This window comes from Nomascus leucogenys, unplaced genomic scaffold, assembly GCF_006542625.1.
Source record: "Nomascus leucogenys isolate Asia unplaced genomic scaffold, Asia_NLE_v1 2720_50883_qpd_obj, whole genome shotgun sequence".
Lineage (NCBI taxonomy): Eukaryota > Metazoa > Chordata > Mammalia > Primates > Hylobatidae > Nomascus > Nomascus leucogenys.
Genome location: NW_022097713.1, coordinates 1 through 14,162, shown reverse-complemented (window position 1 = coordinate 14,162; position 14,162 = coordinate 1). Strand labels below are relative to the sequence as shown.

Sequence of the window (14,162 nt, the reverse complement as noted above, 5' to 3'; positions counted from 1 at the left end):
GCACTTTGGGAGGCTGAGGTGGGCGGATCACGAGGTCAGGTGATCAAGACCATCCTGGCTAAAAGGGTGAAACCCTGTCTCTACTAAAAATACAAAAACTTAGCTGGCTGAAGTAGCGGGCACCCGTAGTCCCAGCTACTCAGGAGGCTGAGGCGGGAGAATGGCGTGAACCTGGGAGGTGGAGCTTGCAGTGAGCCGAGATCACGCCACTGCCCTCCAGCCTGGGTGACAGAGCGAGATTCCATCTCAAAAAAAATTAAATTAAATTAAAAAGCAGCAGTAAATTCATTAATCAGATTCACTGAAATGGTTTCAGAACAACTGTAATTGCTCAACTTAGACGTCCCTTTCCTTTCTCCCCAAGGATATCGTGTATGTATCATAAATGCATACTATTATATGAAACATAACGTATAAAATATAAATGTTAATTATATTAGTGAACATTTATGAGAAACATTGAGATGATCTCCCTAACATGAGAGCCTGGGGGAAAGTGGGACTATCATGTCTGTCTGGTAGATTTCACCTCCCCAGAGGTGCTGTTACAGCTTTCCTACCACCTCTGCCAGCCAATCCTGTCTTGTTGGGAATCTGACCTCCCTATTGGCTATCGCAGACCTTTAAACCGACCACCTCTGCCAGCCAATCCTGTCTTGTTGAGAATCGGACCTCCCTATTGGCTATCGCAGACCTTTAAACTGCCTGCTTTGTGACATCATTCTCCCACCTAACCTACCGCCACCTGGTAGCATCTTGGGGCATCCTGGGTGTGGCCTGTAAATTTGTTTCATCGCAAGTGGCCAGTGACCAGTAATCAGTTACCAGTGGCCTTCATACTGGACACATGCACTCGTTGGCGTCAGCCACCCAGACATCCGCTAGTATCGTCTCTTCTTCCGTTGTATCTGCAGTTGATGTTTCTTCTTCTCTGACCATGTCAGGTAAAGAAAGAAACTTTTTCAAACGGTTTTCATGAGATTTCTTTGCCCCTAAATTTAGATTTCTTTCCCCCTATAGTCCCAAACAGCTTGGAATAACAGGGAAACTATTGAAGTAGAAATCTGGAGACCTCGTTTCAGTTTTGGCTTTGACATTTACTGGCTGTGTGACTTTAGATAACTTTTCTTCTCTCGCAAATTCTGTTTCCTCATCTGTTACATTAGGATAATAGATTGGTTATTTCCCCTGGCCCTTTTCTTTTCTAATACTGAGTCTTAAAGGGTAGGCGTATAGAAAATGAAATCAGAGACTTTCTGAGAGTGTTCATTTCACCCGAAACAGAGAAAAAACCGAAGTGGCCTAGAAAGCTAGCAATATATTCTGAGATGTTTCATGTGTAATGGTCTCCCTCCACTAATATTTCAACTTTCCTATTTTAAATTTAGTGATGTTTAGTGATGTTTTAAATAATATTCAGCCAGGCACAGTGGCTCACACCGGTAATCTCAGCACTTTGGGAGGCCATCTCCCTCACTAATATTTCAACTTTACTATTTTAGGTTTAGTGATGTTTACTGATGTGTAGTGATGTTTTTAATATTCAGTTGGGCGTCGTAGCCCATGCCTGCAGTCTCAATGCTTTGGGAACCTGAGGTGGGAGGATCGCTTTGGGCCTAGGATTTCCCGGGCAGTCTGGGCAACATGGCAAGACCCCATCTCTACAAAAACTTTTTAAAACTCAGCCAGGGTTGGCGGTATGCCAGCTACTCAGGAGGCTGAGGTGGGAGGATCAGAGGACTGCTTGAGCCCAGGAGGTTGAGGCTGCAGTGAGTCATGTTCACACCACTGGACTTCAGCCTGGGTGACAAAGTGAGAATCTGTCACAAACAAACAAAGAAAAGTAATATTCACGTTTTGGACATTCCTATCTAAACTAGGTGGAAAGAGAAAATGGAGAGTTCTGGGTTATAAAGAGGCTGGTATTCTAGGGTAAGGAATTTGGTATTTTAATTAAAGCAGAAAGACAGGGTCCCCTCCTCTTCCCCTTGGGATATGCCAAGGAGAATGACAAAACGACTTTAAAAGAAAAAAATATATTTTAAATTTGAAAAAAAAAAAAAAAAGCAGGAGGACAACAGAGTGAAATCTATTCAGAGTAGGGCAAAATGAAGTTGGTTTTAGCAAATGCTTAGATGAATGGACTAGGAAGGAAACAGGCTACAATACACATCCCTAGGAAAAGCAGCTTATCAGAAGTCATATTCAGTCACTTTTTTCTGCTGCCTTTTTGAACATAGATGACACTTGACAGATTTTTTTTTTTTTTTTTTTTTTTTGAGACGGAGTCTTTCTCTGTTCCCCAGGCTGGAGTGCGGTGGCGTGATCTCGGCTCACCGCAACCTCCACCTCCTGGGTTCACGCCATTCTCCTGCCTCAGCCTCCCGAGTAGCTGGGACCACAGGCGCCCGCCAACACGCCCGGCTAGTTTTTTTGTATTTTTTAGTAGAGACGGGGTTTCACCGTGTTAGCCAGGATGGTCTCGATCTCCTGACCTCGTGATCCACCCGCCTCGGCCTCTCAAAGTGCTGGGATTACAGGCTTGAGCCACCGCGCCCGGCCACTTGACAGTTTTTAATATAAACATTTCAGGAATATGTTTTAGAGGCCGGGCACGGTGGCTTACGCCTGTAATCCCAGCACTGTGGGAGGCCGAGGTGGGCTGATCACCTGAGGTCAGGAGTGTGAACAAGCCTGACCAACATGGAGAAACCCCATCTCTACTAAAAATACAATATTAGCTGGGCGGTGGTGGCACATGCCTGTAATCCCAGCTACTTGGGAGCCTGAAGCAGGAGAATCACTTGAACCCGGGAGGCGAAGGGTGCGGTGAGCCAAGATTGCACCATTGCACTCCAGCCTGGGCAATAAGAGCGAAACTCCGCTTCAAAAAGAAAAAAAAAAGGAAGAAAGAAATATGTTTTAGAAATGATGCTTCCAGGCGGGGTGCGGTGGCTCACGCCTGGAATCACAGCACTTTGCAAGGCTGAGGCAGGCAGACTGCCTGAGGTCAGGAGTTGGAGACCAGCCTAGGCAACATGATGAAACCCCATTTCTACTAAAAATATAAGAATTAGCTGGGTGTGGTGGCATGCACCTGTAATCCTACCTACTCGGGAGGCTCAGGCATGAGAATTGCTTGAACCAGGGAGGCACATGATGCAGCGAGCCGAGATCGTGCCACTGCCCTTCAGCCTCGGCGACAGAGCGAGACTCCATCTAAAAACAAACAAATAAACAAATGATCAATGCAGGTATCTCTAAAAGCTTACCACCAAGGAAAATGATTATATCCATAGATTTCCTCCACCAAACCAGCTTAGTCCACACGTAAATCATTAGCAACTCAGCCCTAACTCATTTTATCACAGTTACAAGAGAAGTTAGTGAGAAAAGCACTAACTAGGAAAATGAAAACCAAAGCAATCCAGGTCAACTTGGGCTCACTGTTCCTTATGCTTGGGCACACAGCACAACTCACAACAGTGCCTTTTTCACAGACCCCTCTTTAATTTCCTCCACAAAACCTATCAGGTCACCATAGTTCATGATGTTTCAAAATAAACAACCATCATGAGAAAAACATGCAGTATGTCTTACAATGTTGTATTTCTTAAAATTATGACAAGGAAAAAACATGTAGAAAAACCAGAGCATTTAAAAGCAATCTACAGGCCGGGTACGGTGGCTCACGCCTGTAATCCCAGCACTTGCGAGGCTGAGGCGGAAGATCACCTGAGGTCAGGAGTTTGAGACCAGCCTGGCCAACATGGTGAAACATTGTCCTCACTGAAAATACAAAAATTAGCCAGGGATGGCGGCAGGCGCCCGTAATCCCAGCTACTTGGGAGGCTGAGGCAGGAGAATCACTTGGACCCGGGAGGCAGAGTTTGCAGTGAGCCAAGATCGTGCCACTGCACTCCAGCCTGGGCAAAAGAGTGAAATTCTGTCTCACTCTTATAAATAAAATAAAATTAATAAAACAAAAGCAATTTACATTCTACAGACATACTAGTGAATGACATAAATGAGCTAATATGGTATAAAACAAAATGGAAAAAATACATTATGATTATTTTCTTCAGTGTACAGAAGTCATGGAAGTGCTGGACTATCTAGCTACATAAAAAATATTGGGCCGGGCACAGTGGCTCACGCCTGTAATCACAGCACTTGGGGAGGCCGAGGCAGGCAGATCACAAGGTCAGGAGGCCATCCTGGCTAACACGGTGAAACCCTGTCTCTACTAAAAATACAAAAATTTAGCCGGGCATGGTGGTGAGTACCTGTAATCCCAGGTACTCGGGAGGCTGAGGCAGGAGAATGGCGTGAACCTGGGAAGCGAAGCTTGAAGTGAGCAGAGATCGGCCGCTGCCCTACAGCCTGGGCGACAGAGAGAGACTCTCTCTCAAAAAAAAAAAAAAAAAGAAAGAAAGAAAAAAATTTAATCGTCTATTCTGTTAATACAAAATAGGTATGTCCAATTGCTTGTTACAGAAACCAAAAAATCCACACAAATCTCTTTTTTCCTGTACCCTCACCTTACCTGTTTCCTATTCTCCACTAAATGCTTTAACTCTTCATTTTCCCTGGCCCTTGCACCCAAGCATGGCTGACAGGAAATCCTAAAGGCCCAAGATTCTATAGTGGCTGTTTGGAAGGGAGAGGAGGCTATCAGTAACTGCCACAAGGGATCCTCTTATGTGAGAAGAAACACGGTATCCTGAATGCCTCTCACGTATAAAAGAGCAGGATGGCAGGGTGTCTGTGTGGCCCAAGGAGCCAGAGGTAGCAAACTGTGGGCAAAAGAATTGTGACCAAAGGCTAGAAGAGGGATGGGCTGTAGGCAGCCTTGTCTTCTACCTCTCTGGTGTTTGCCTCTCATGAGCAGAGTCCGTTTTCCAAACATCGGGACACTGAAAGAAGACTCCTGCTCTGAAAGTTGACAAGAAGGAATATCCACGAATGTAAAAATGCAAGATCAAGGCTTGGCCCAGAAACAATGCCTAAAATCAAGGGGTAAAAAAAGGAGAGCAGAAGAGAGATCCAAGTCCAACCTGGCCCAGCCCAAGAAGGTAGGATTCGAGGAGAGGAAACTAAAAGAGAAGAGCCTTGGACCACATCATCTCCTATAAGGGGCAGTCAACGAACTTTGCTGTTCAACCAAGTTACAAAAGAGGGTTCTTTAATCCCTTCCTTTGGCCCTTGAAAGTGGCAGTAGGGCTGGGCGCGGTGGCTCACCCCTGTAATCCCAGCACTTTGGGAGGCTGAGGCGGGCGGATCACGAGGTCAGGTGATCGAGACCATCCTGGCTAAAAGGGTGAAACCGTCTCTACTAAAAATACAAAAACTTAGCTGGCTGAAGTAGCGGGCACCTGTAGTCCCAGCTACTCAGGAGGCTGAGGCGGGAGAATGGCGTGAGCCTGGGAGGTGGAGCTTGCAGTGAGCCGAGATCACGCCACTGCCTTCCAGCCTGGGTGACAGAGCGAGATTCCATCTCAAAAAAAATAAAATTAAATTAAAATGCAGCAGTAAATTCATTAATCAGATTCACTGAAATGGTTTCAGAACAACTATAATTGCTCAACTTAGACGTCCCTTTCGTTTCTCCCCAAGGATATCGTATATGTACTGTATAATCATAAATGCATACTATTATATAATATGAAACATAACGTATAAAATATAAATGTTAGTTAATTATATTAATGAACATTTATGAGAAACATTGAGATGATCTCCCTAACATGAGAGCCTGGGGGAAAGTGGGACTATCATGTCTGTCTGGTAGATTTCACCTCCCCAGAGGTGCTGTTACAGCTTTCCTACCACCTCTGCCAGCCAATCCTGTCTTGTTGGGAATCTGACCTCCCTATTGGCTATCGCAGAACTTTAAACCGACCACCTCTGCCAGCCAATCCCGTCTTGTTGAGAATCGGACCTCCCTATTGGCTATCGCAGACCTTTAAACTGCCTGCTTTGTGACATCATTCTCCCACCTAACCTACCGCCACCTGGTAGCATCTTGGGGCTTCCTGGCTGTGGCCTGTAAATTTGTATCATCGCAAGTGGCCAGTGACCAGTAATCAGTTGCCAGTGGCCTTCATACTGGACACATGCACTCGTTGGCGTCAGCCACCCAGACATCTGCTAGTATCGTCTCTTCTTCCGTTGTATCTGCAGTTGATGTTTCTTCTTCTCTGACCATGTCAGGTAAAGAAAGAAACTTTTTCAAACGGTTTTCATGAGATTTCTTTGCCCCTAAATTTAGATTTCTTTCCCCCTATAGTCCCAAACAGCTTGGAATAACAGGGAAACTATTGAAGTAGAAATCTGGAGACCTCGTTTCAGTTTTGGCTTTGACATTTACTGGCTGTGTGACTTTAGATAACTTTTCTTCTCTCACAAATTCTGTTTCCTCATCTGTTACATTAGGATAATAGATTGGTTATTCCCCCTGGCCCTTTTCTTTTCTAATACTGAGTCTTAAAGGGTAGGCGTATAGAAAATGAAATCAGAGACTTTCTGAGAGTGTTCATTTCAACTGAAACAGAGAAAAAACCGAAGTGGCCTAGAAAGCTAGCAATATATTCTGAGATGTTTCATGTGTAATGGTCTCCCTCCACTAATATTTCAACTTTCCTATTTTAAATTTAGTGATGTTTAGTGATGTTTTAAATAATATTCAGCCAGGCACAGTGGCTCACACCTGTAATCTCAGCACTTTGGGAGGCCATCTCCCTCACTAATATTTCAACTTTACTATTTTAAATTTAGTGATGTTTACTGATGTGTAATGATGTTTTTAATATTCAGTTGGGTGTGGTAGCCCATGCCTGCAGTCTCAATGCCTTGGGAGCCTGAGGTAGGAGGATCGCTTTGGGCCTAGGATTTCCCAGGCAGTCTGGGCAACATGGCAAGACTCCATCTCTACAAAAACTTTTTAAAACTCAGCCAGGATTGGGGGTATGCCAGCTACTCAGGAGGCTGAGGTGGGAGGATCAGAGGACTGCTTGAGCCCAGGAGGTTGAGGCTGCAGTGAGTCGTGTTCACACCACTGGACTTCAGCCTGAGTGACAAAGTGAAACCCTGTAGCAAACAAACAAACAAACAAACAAACAAAGAAAAGTAATACTAAGGTTTGGACATTCCTATCTAAACTAGATGGAAAGAGAAAATGGAGAGTACTGGGTTATAAGGAGGCAGGTATTCTAGAGTAAGGAATTTGGTAGTTTAATTAAAGCAGAAAACAGGATCCCCTCCTCTTCCCTTGGGATATGCCCTGGAGAATGACGAAATGATTTTAAAAGAAAAAAATATATTTTAAATTTGAAAAAAAAAGAAGCATAAGGAAAAAAAGAAGCATAAGGACAACAGAGTGAAATCTATTCAGAGTAGGGCAAAATGAAGTTGGTTTTAGCAAATGCTTAGATCAATGGACTAGGAAGGAAACAGGCTAGAATACAGTATCCCTAGGAAAAGCAGCTTATCAGAAGTCACATGCAGTTACTTTTTTCCATTGCCTTTTTGAACATAGATGACACTTGACAGTTTTTGACATAAATATTTTAGAAATATGCTTTAGAGGCCGGGCAGGATGATTCACACCTGTAATCCCAGCACTTTGGGAGGCCGAGGTGGGCTGATCACCTGAGGTCATTTCGAGGCCAGCCTGACCAACATGGAGAAACCCTGTCTCTACTAAAAATACAAAATTAGCCGGGCATGTTGGCACCTGCCTGTAATCCCAGCTACTTGGGAGGCTGAGGCAGGAGAATCATTTGAACCTGGGAGGTGTAGGTTGCAGAGAGCCTAGACCATGCCATTGCACTCCAGCATGGGCAACAAGAGCAAAACTCTGTCTCAAAAAGAATATATATATATGTTTTAGAAATGATGCCTCCAGGCCGAGCTCGGTGGCTCACACCTATAATCCCAGCACTTTGGGAGGCTGAGGCGGGTGGATCACCTGAGGTCAGGAGTTCGAGATCAGCCTGACCAACATGGTGAAACCCCATCTCTACTAAAAATACAAAAATTAGCTGGGTGTGGTGACAGGTGCCTGTAATCCCAGCTACTCAGGAGGCTTAGGCAGGAGAATCTCTGGAATCTGGGAGGCAGAGGTTGCAGTGAGCCGAGATCTTGCCACTGCACTCCAGTCTGTATGACAGAGCAAGACTCCATCTCAAAAGAAAAGAAAAGAAATGATGCTTCCTACAAACAAGAAACTAATAAGTGGTTACCTAGAGAGCTGGAGGACATGTAATTTGCAGTGTCCTGTTTCTAATTTTGAAATTATATGGATGTTTCTCCTATTAACAATAAAATTAAGTTTTCGGAAAAAAGAATATCGTTATTTGCATCAGAAGAACAATACCTTTGTGTGAAAAGTAGATTTCAAGTAAAAGCTGCTTTTTATATCTTAATACTTTCTTCCAAAAACAGAGTACATACTGATGTACAATGGACTGCTTTTAGACCTAAGAATAAAAAGTCAAGCCACATATCAGCCACATATCTCTAATTCCATATCTATCTAAGCCAAATTTTCTGGAGTCCTTTGAATTTTCCTACATTCAAAACATTTTTCAATTGGATTCTAGCGTTTTTTTTTTTAAGCTATGGGGATGTCACTTTCCTGGAAGTCGGAGATGATTATAATCTAGGTTTTGAGGATAAATATTAAAGCTCTCATGATACTTTTTAAGGGTTCTTTTCTGCCTGTTATGTGGCTATAATAATTTAAATATTATACTAGGATTAATACCTGTCATTTGCTGCGTAATATTCATAGAAATATGAATGAGCATAATAATGGAATTCCTTTACACTTATTTTTTGCATTCTATTTTGTACCAGTTTTTATTGAAATATGTACCCACATATATTATGGCTATTTTACATTCACATTTACTGCATTTTTCTGTTTGTTACACACTTTTTGCTGATACAGTTTCTCTGTCTATATATGTTGATTAGAAATTCATTCTATTATGGGCTGTTTCTTGGTTAATAGTATTCACTAAGAAAGAGTAGATACTATTCAGTTTCCTAATGTTGCATGTATGGTAACAGCTTTAGTTAGTAATTTGCTATGTTTTGATGCTAGCTACATACCCCAATTTTCATTAATATCTATATATTGTTTTAGTTCCATGATTTTATGTTTTTAATTATTTTGTGTTTTTTCAGAATTTACTATATCTTCCTCATTATAAGTCATATGTAATCTATCACTTTTATTCATGTATGAATTATCACTGTTATTATTTTATAACTTCTTTATAGACAAGCAGCCTGAAGCTCAGAGTTTAACTGCACATTTTCTTTCAAAAAGCATTTCTTGGCCGGGCGTTGTGGCTCACGCCTGTAATCCTAGCACTTTGGGAGACCGAGGCAGGCAGATAATCTGATGTCGGGAGTTCGAGACCAGCCTGGTAAACATGGCAAAACCCCGTCTCTATTAAAAATGCAAAAATTAGCCAGGCAGAGTGGCATGCGCCTATAATCCCAGCTACTCAGGAGGCTGAGGCATGAGAATTGCTTGAGCCCAGGAGGCGGAGGTTGCAGTGAGCTGAGATCAAGCCACTGCACTCCAGCCTGCGTGACAGAGTAAGACTCTGTCTCAATAAAATAAAATTTAAAAAAAGAAAAAAAAACGCATTTCTATCAGGTAGTTATTTTGACTTATGATAAAAAGCCAGGCTTGAAGAGTGCAAAGAATGACCTTTTAGATTTACCAATGGCCTAGGTTAAATATAAACTCTAGGACATATCATAAGACCTGCAGAAGCAAAATGTGACACCAGGGATTATAAAGGTAATAGCTGTACTATATTCCAGTAGACCAAAAAAATGCCATATTAAAAGTTCTAATTCCTGGTTTCTGGTCTATGCTCAGAGAAAAGACTCCTGGCAAGGAAGTCAGGTTCTGTAACCTGGTAATGATATTAACATAATGGTAAAACTTAAACAGGTCAATCTGACCTCTCAGACTCATAAAATGAAATGTTAGAACTTCTCTAAGGACCTCCTAGTTCTAAAATGCTCCAATTCTAGGAAATAGTTTGAGTCTATACTAGCCCAGATTCAAGGGATAGATAGGGAAGGGAGAAGGTTGCTTCTAGCCTAGGAAATAATATACGAAACCAGACCACTTGGGTCTTCACATCTGTGTCCAAGTTGGACACAAAGACAGTTCATCAGAAGAGGACCAAACTGCTTCAGCACTCGAGGCCATCATAAACTGTTTGGCTTTTAGTATCTCAGTGAGTATTGGTATTAGAGGCTTCCTGATTGCAACAACCTTAAGATAATGCTGTTCTTCAAATAAGGTGAGAATTTTTTCAATCTCATCGGTTTTTTCATCTCTCTCTTGTTACCTACAGAAGATTTCCAAAATACATCTTTACCTGGAACTGCACATTCTCTGCAGCTCTCTCTTCCTGTGGTGAACAATGCAGCTTTCTTGACAGGAAGCATCTCCAACTTCTCCAGAGCCTCTGCTCCAGACATCAGCTCAGCATGGCTACAGCCATCAGCCTCTGGTACCTCCTTCCAGCCACTCATGGGCAGTGCCTACCTTTACCAACATTCTAGCACAACTATGTTGTCTGGGGTTACTGGCCAGAGCCATATCTGTACTTCAGCTGCCTCTTATCCAGGCGTTTTTGAGTGGGATAGTATAGCAAGCACAGTAAAGAAGTCATCCTCACTCAGGGACTTCACCGTGACTGCCATTGATCAGAACACAGCTGTCTCTTCCATGTCTATGACAGCCCAGTATGATAAAACTTCAGATACCAATACTGTGGTCCTTCTGTATCCATCACTATCTGCCAGCCTTGTTCAGGGGACACTAACTCAAATTCCAAATCAGCAGGGCCATAACCTGTCACTTCCCTACCAGATAGGAAGCCAGGTCTATTACCATAATCAAGGCACAATGGGGCCTCCACTATCCTGCCTGCAATCCTATGGCTCTGTGTCATACACAGGATATAGGGCTTCTGCCCATCAACCAGAAATGGTGATGGTGCTAAAGGAGGTTCAGCCCACAAATGTCCTACCACCAGCCTCTACTTCTGGGATGTATTACTCTGTGTCTGCCCAACCCATCACAGAAACCGGCGTTCAAGGTGAGTACAAACATCAAGAAAGGAGAGGAATAATGTCAGCACTGAAAAGGAGGGTCAAATCTGTAGCTGAGTGGTGAGTCCATGGGTAGGTAGAATTTAAGTCCTGAGACTTCAACCACTATTCTTGGGCAGTGCTCTCCATTTTCAGACTCTATATAAGAACACCTTATAAGTGGGAAAGTGGAACACTATAATGGCTATCTATGCTACATGTAAGAGAGTCGCAAGAGCATACTGACGGACACACTTTTTAGTGCCCTGGCTGATCACTTCCCCCGCACTACCACGCTGTAATGTCCTTCCTTAATCTATTACTTTAGTCTCTTTGGAAGGCACTTCGGAACTCTTATTTTGGCAGTGACATTTTGATTTTCCTTAACTTACAATAGGATTTAAGACCTTGTGTTCAGAGATCCTCTCCAAAACAAACAGGCTCAGAATCTGTGCTTGCTTATCTATTTCATGAGGAAGGGCTCCGCTCTCTACCCTAGTCCATGGTGTAAAGTGTTCTTATTCTCTCAGGAGAGTGGAGAGAATTGAAAGGACCCTGTAAGAATGTGAGGCTTTATAAAACATCTCCTATTTTAAAAATCACTTTCACTTTTTGACTTACAACAACCCTATGAAATACAAAGAAAACCAAGAAACAATCACATCAAATGATAACCAGTAAGAGAACAGTCACTGTCAGTCTCCTAATACAGGGTCTTGTCCATGGTCCTTAAGATGGGCTAGTAGAAATGCCTTGCCCATGTTGGAAAGGTATCCGATCGCTGCATTGGTGTATAGGGGGAGGCATCTCACTTACCAGGGACTGATTTCTTCCTTGATTCCTTTGTAGCGATGGAAACTTCCCTGGGGATGGATACTTCCCTGAGATTGCAACCTCCAAGCCAGACTTTTGTCTGCCACAAACTCCAGAATTCTCCAAGTCCTTCAGTAGCAGAAATACCCAGACACTTGAGAGTAACCCATCACCTGAGCTTGGGGACATTTCAATTATAACTCCAGTCCAGAGTCCTACTAATCTCTTGACACTGTCTCCAGCTCCAAGCCAGGAAAAAAATGAGAATGAGAATTTGGATAAGATTAAAACCAACCTTTCAAAGCCTCTAGATGTCTACCAGATCCTAATAGGAAATCAAGATCCTCCACTACCTCTTTTAGAAATCCCCGATATTCACCCGCTTCTGGGCTGCATTGATCCTCATGGCCAAGAGGACCAGCCTGGTTCTGAAAATGCCAATCTAAGAAATAACAGCCTGAGTCTTGAGAACCAAGGGATATTTGAAAATGGGATTGAGTCTAGCAGTGATTTGGCAGACATCACTACATGGGTGGAGAATACTTACCTCCCCCCGATCTTCAGTTCCTTACAAGATCTTGACCAACCCGAAGTTCCCTCGGCAAAGAAAGCCAAAGATACCAGTGCAATCAAGGTAAATCAGGCACAGGAAAAGTCATATGTCATAAAAGGTCACTCTGATCAAGTCAGGAAGAACAAGCATAAAGCTTCCGAGCCTATCCAGGGTGCTCCCAAGGCCAAAATCCAGCCAAAAACCCAGAGTTCCATTAGAGGGAGAAGTGGTTGTTTGCAGGCTACAATCAGTGACAGCGCTTCTGTGAACAAGGCCAAGCATTCTAGCAACAAACCTCACAAAGCTGCATCCAGCAGGATCAGCAAAACTAAGAGCCATGGGCAGGAAGAGACCAAAGGGAACAGAAAGAACAGCTCCAAGAAATCTGAAGAGAGTAAGCAGTCAGGGAACAAAGTCAAGGTAGAAGAGAAGCAAACCATTCCCCATAGGAAACGGAAGAAAAATCAACCTCAGCTTAGCCAAGAGATCTTTAAAAAGCCCCGAAGCTCCCTAGGCACGCACCTGCTAGAGTCCGTGCAAGTTTTCCATGCACTCGGGGAAAAAGATCGATAAGAAAACTGGATTCTCTTCCTCCAGGATCCTGGGAAGCAACACCCAAAACCGCCAGCCATTCCCAGCTCTCCAACCATGGGCTGGATACCCGACGTGAGGGTAAAGGCCCGGAGAAACTTGAGGTCAAGGCCCAGAAACTAGCATGGTAGTGCTGAAAAGGAGTGTCCATCTCCATCCCACTCTGAGTTGCCACCACCTGGGGAAGGTCAAGTTGATACCTTTGCCCTTTCTGACCCTGGACAAACCTCAAGCTCAACCTGTTTCTCGGCGTCCAAACCGTCTGGCCTCACGTAGGCCTGCTGTGGCTTACCGTGCTCAACCTGATTCTACTAACTCAGCTAAATCAACTGCAGTCAATCCATCCCAACCAGCTCCTACAACACATTCTTTGACAGGTCCTGCCACACCAGCTCAGCCAATTTCAACCAAAGCAACCCAACCCAGTTCAGCCAACCCTACCAGCCTACTGTCCCTCAATCTGCTGCTTCTAGGCCATCACCCTACAAAACATCATCTTTGTTCTTCTCTGCAGCAGGAGGCTGTTTCCCACTGCTGTGACCAGTCTCTGTTCACTGCCCAAGCCTCAAAATCGATTTCTAATCCAAGACTTCGGCCCCCAACCCCGTCCATGGAGGAAACCCACTGTTCCTGAGCCAGTAATGTCAATGCCCATCACAGAAGAGCAGAGGCCAGAGCGTGAGGCCATGAAGAGAAAGGCTCAACAAGAGCGTGAGAATGCTGCCAAATACACCTCTTTGGGGAAAGTGCAGTTTCTCGTTGAAAGGGAAAGAGATATGGAAATTGCTAAATACTATGGCTACACAATCTAAGAGCTGAGATTGTTGGTTTTACTTTGGATACCGCTGGTTTTCCACATACATAGATAGATACTAATTTATTTATTCTGATATATTTTTAAAACATAATAAAGAAATGTAATAGAATTGATTAATAGATAAGTAATAAAAAGGGCTTTTGAGTTTTGAGATGCTGTTGACTGTGGGTTTTCTTTGGTGGGGGTGGGGATCAAAGGCTGCATTAGAAAGAAGGAACTATAGGCCGGGCGCGGTGGCTCACGCTTGTAATCCCAGCA

General features: G+C 43.5%; 1 pseudogene; it reads left to right on the top strand.

Moving 5' to 3' along the window:
- The first annotated feature begins 5,451 nt into the window (after positions 1-5,451).
- On the top strand, positions 5,452-14,033 carry LOC115834337 (annotated as a pseudogene).
- The last annotated feature ends 129 nt before the right edge of the window (positions 14,034-14,162 follow it).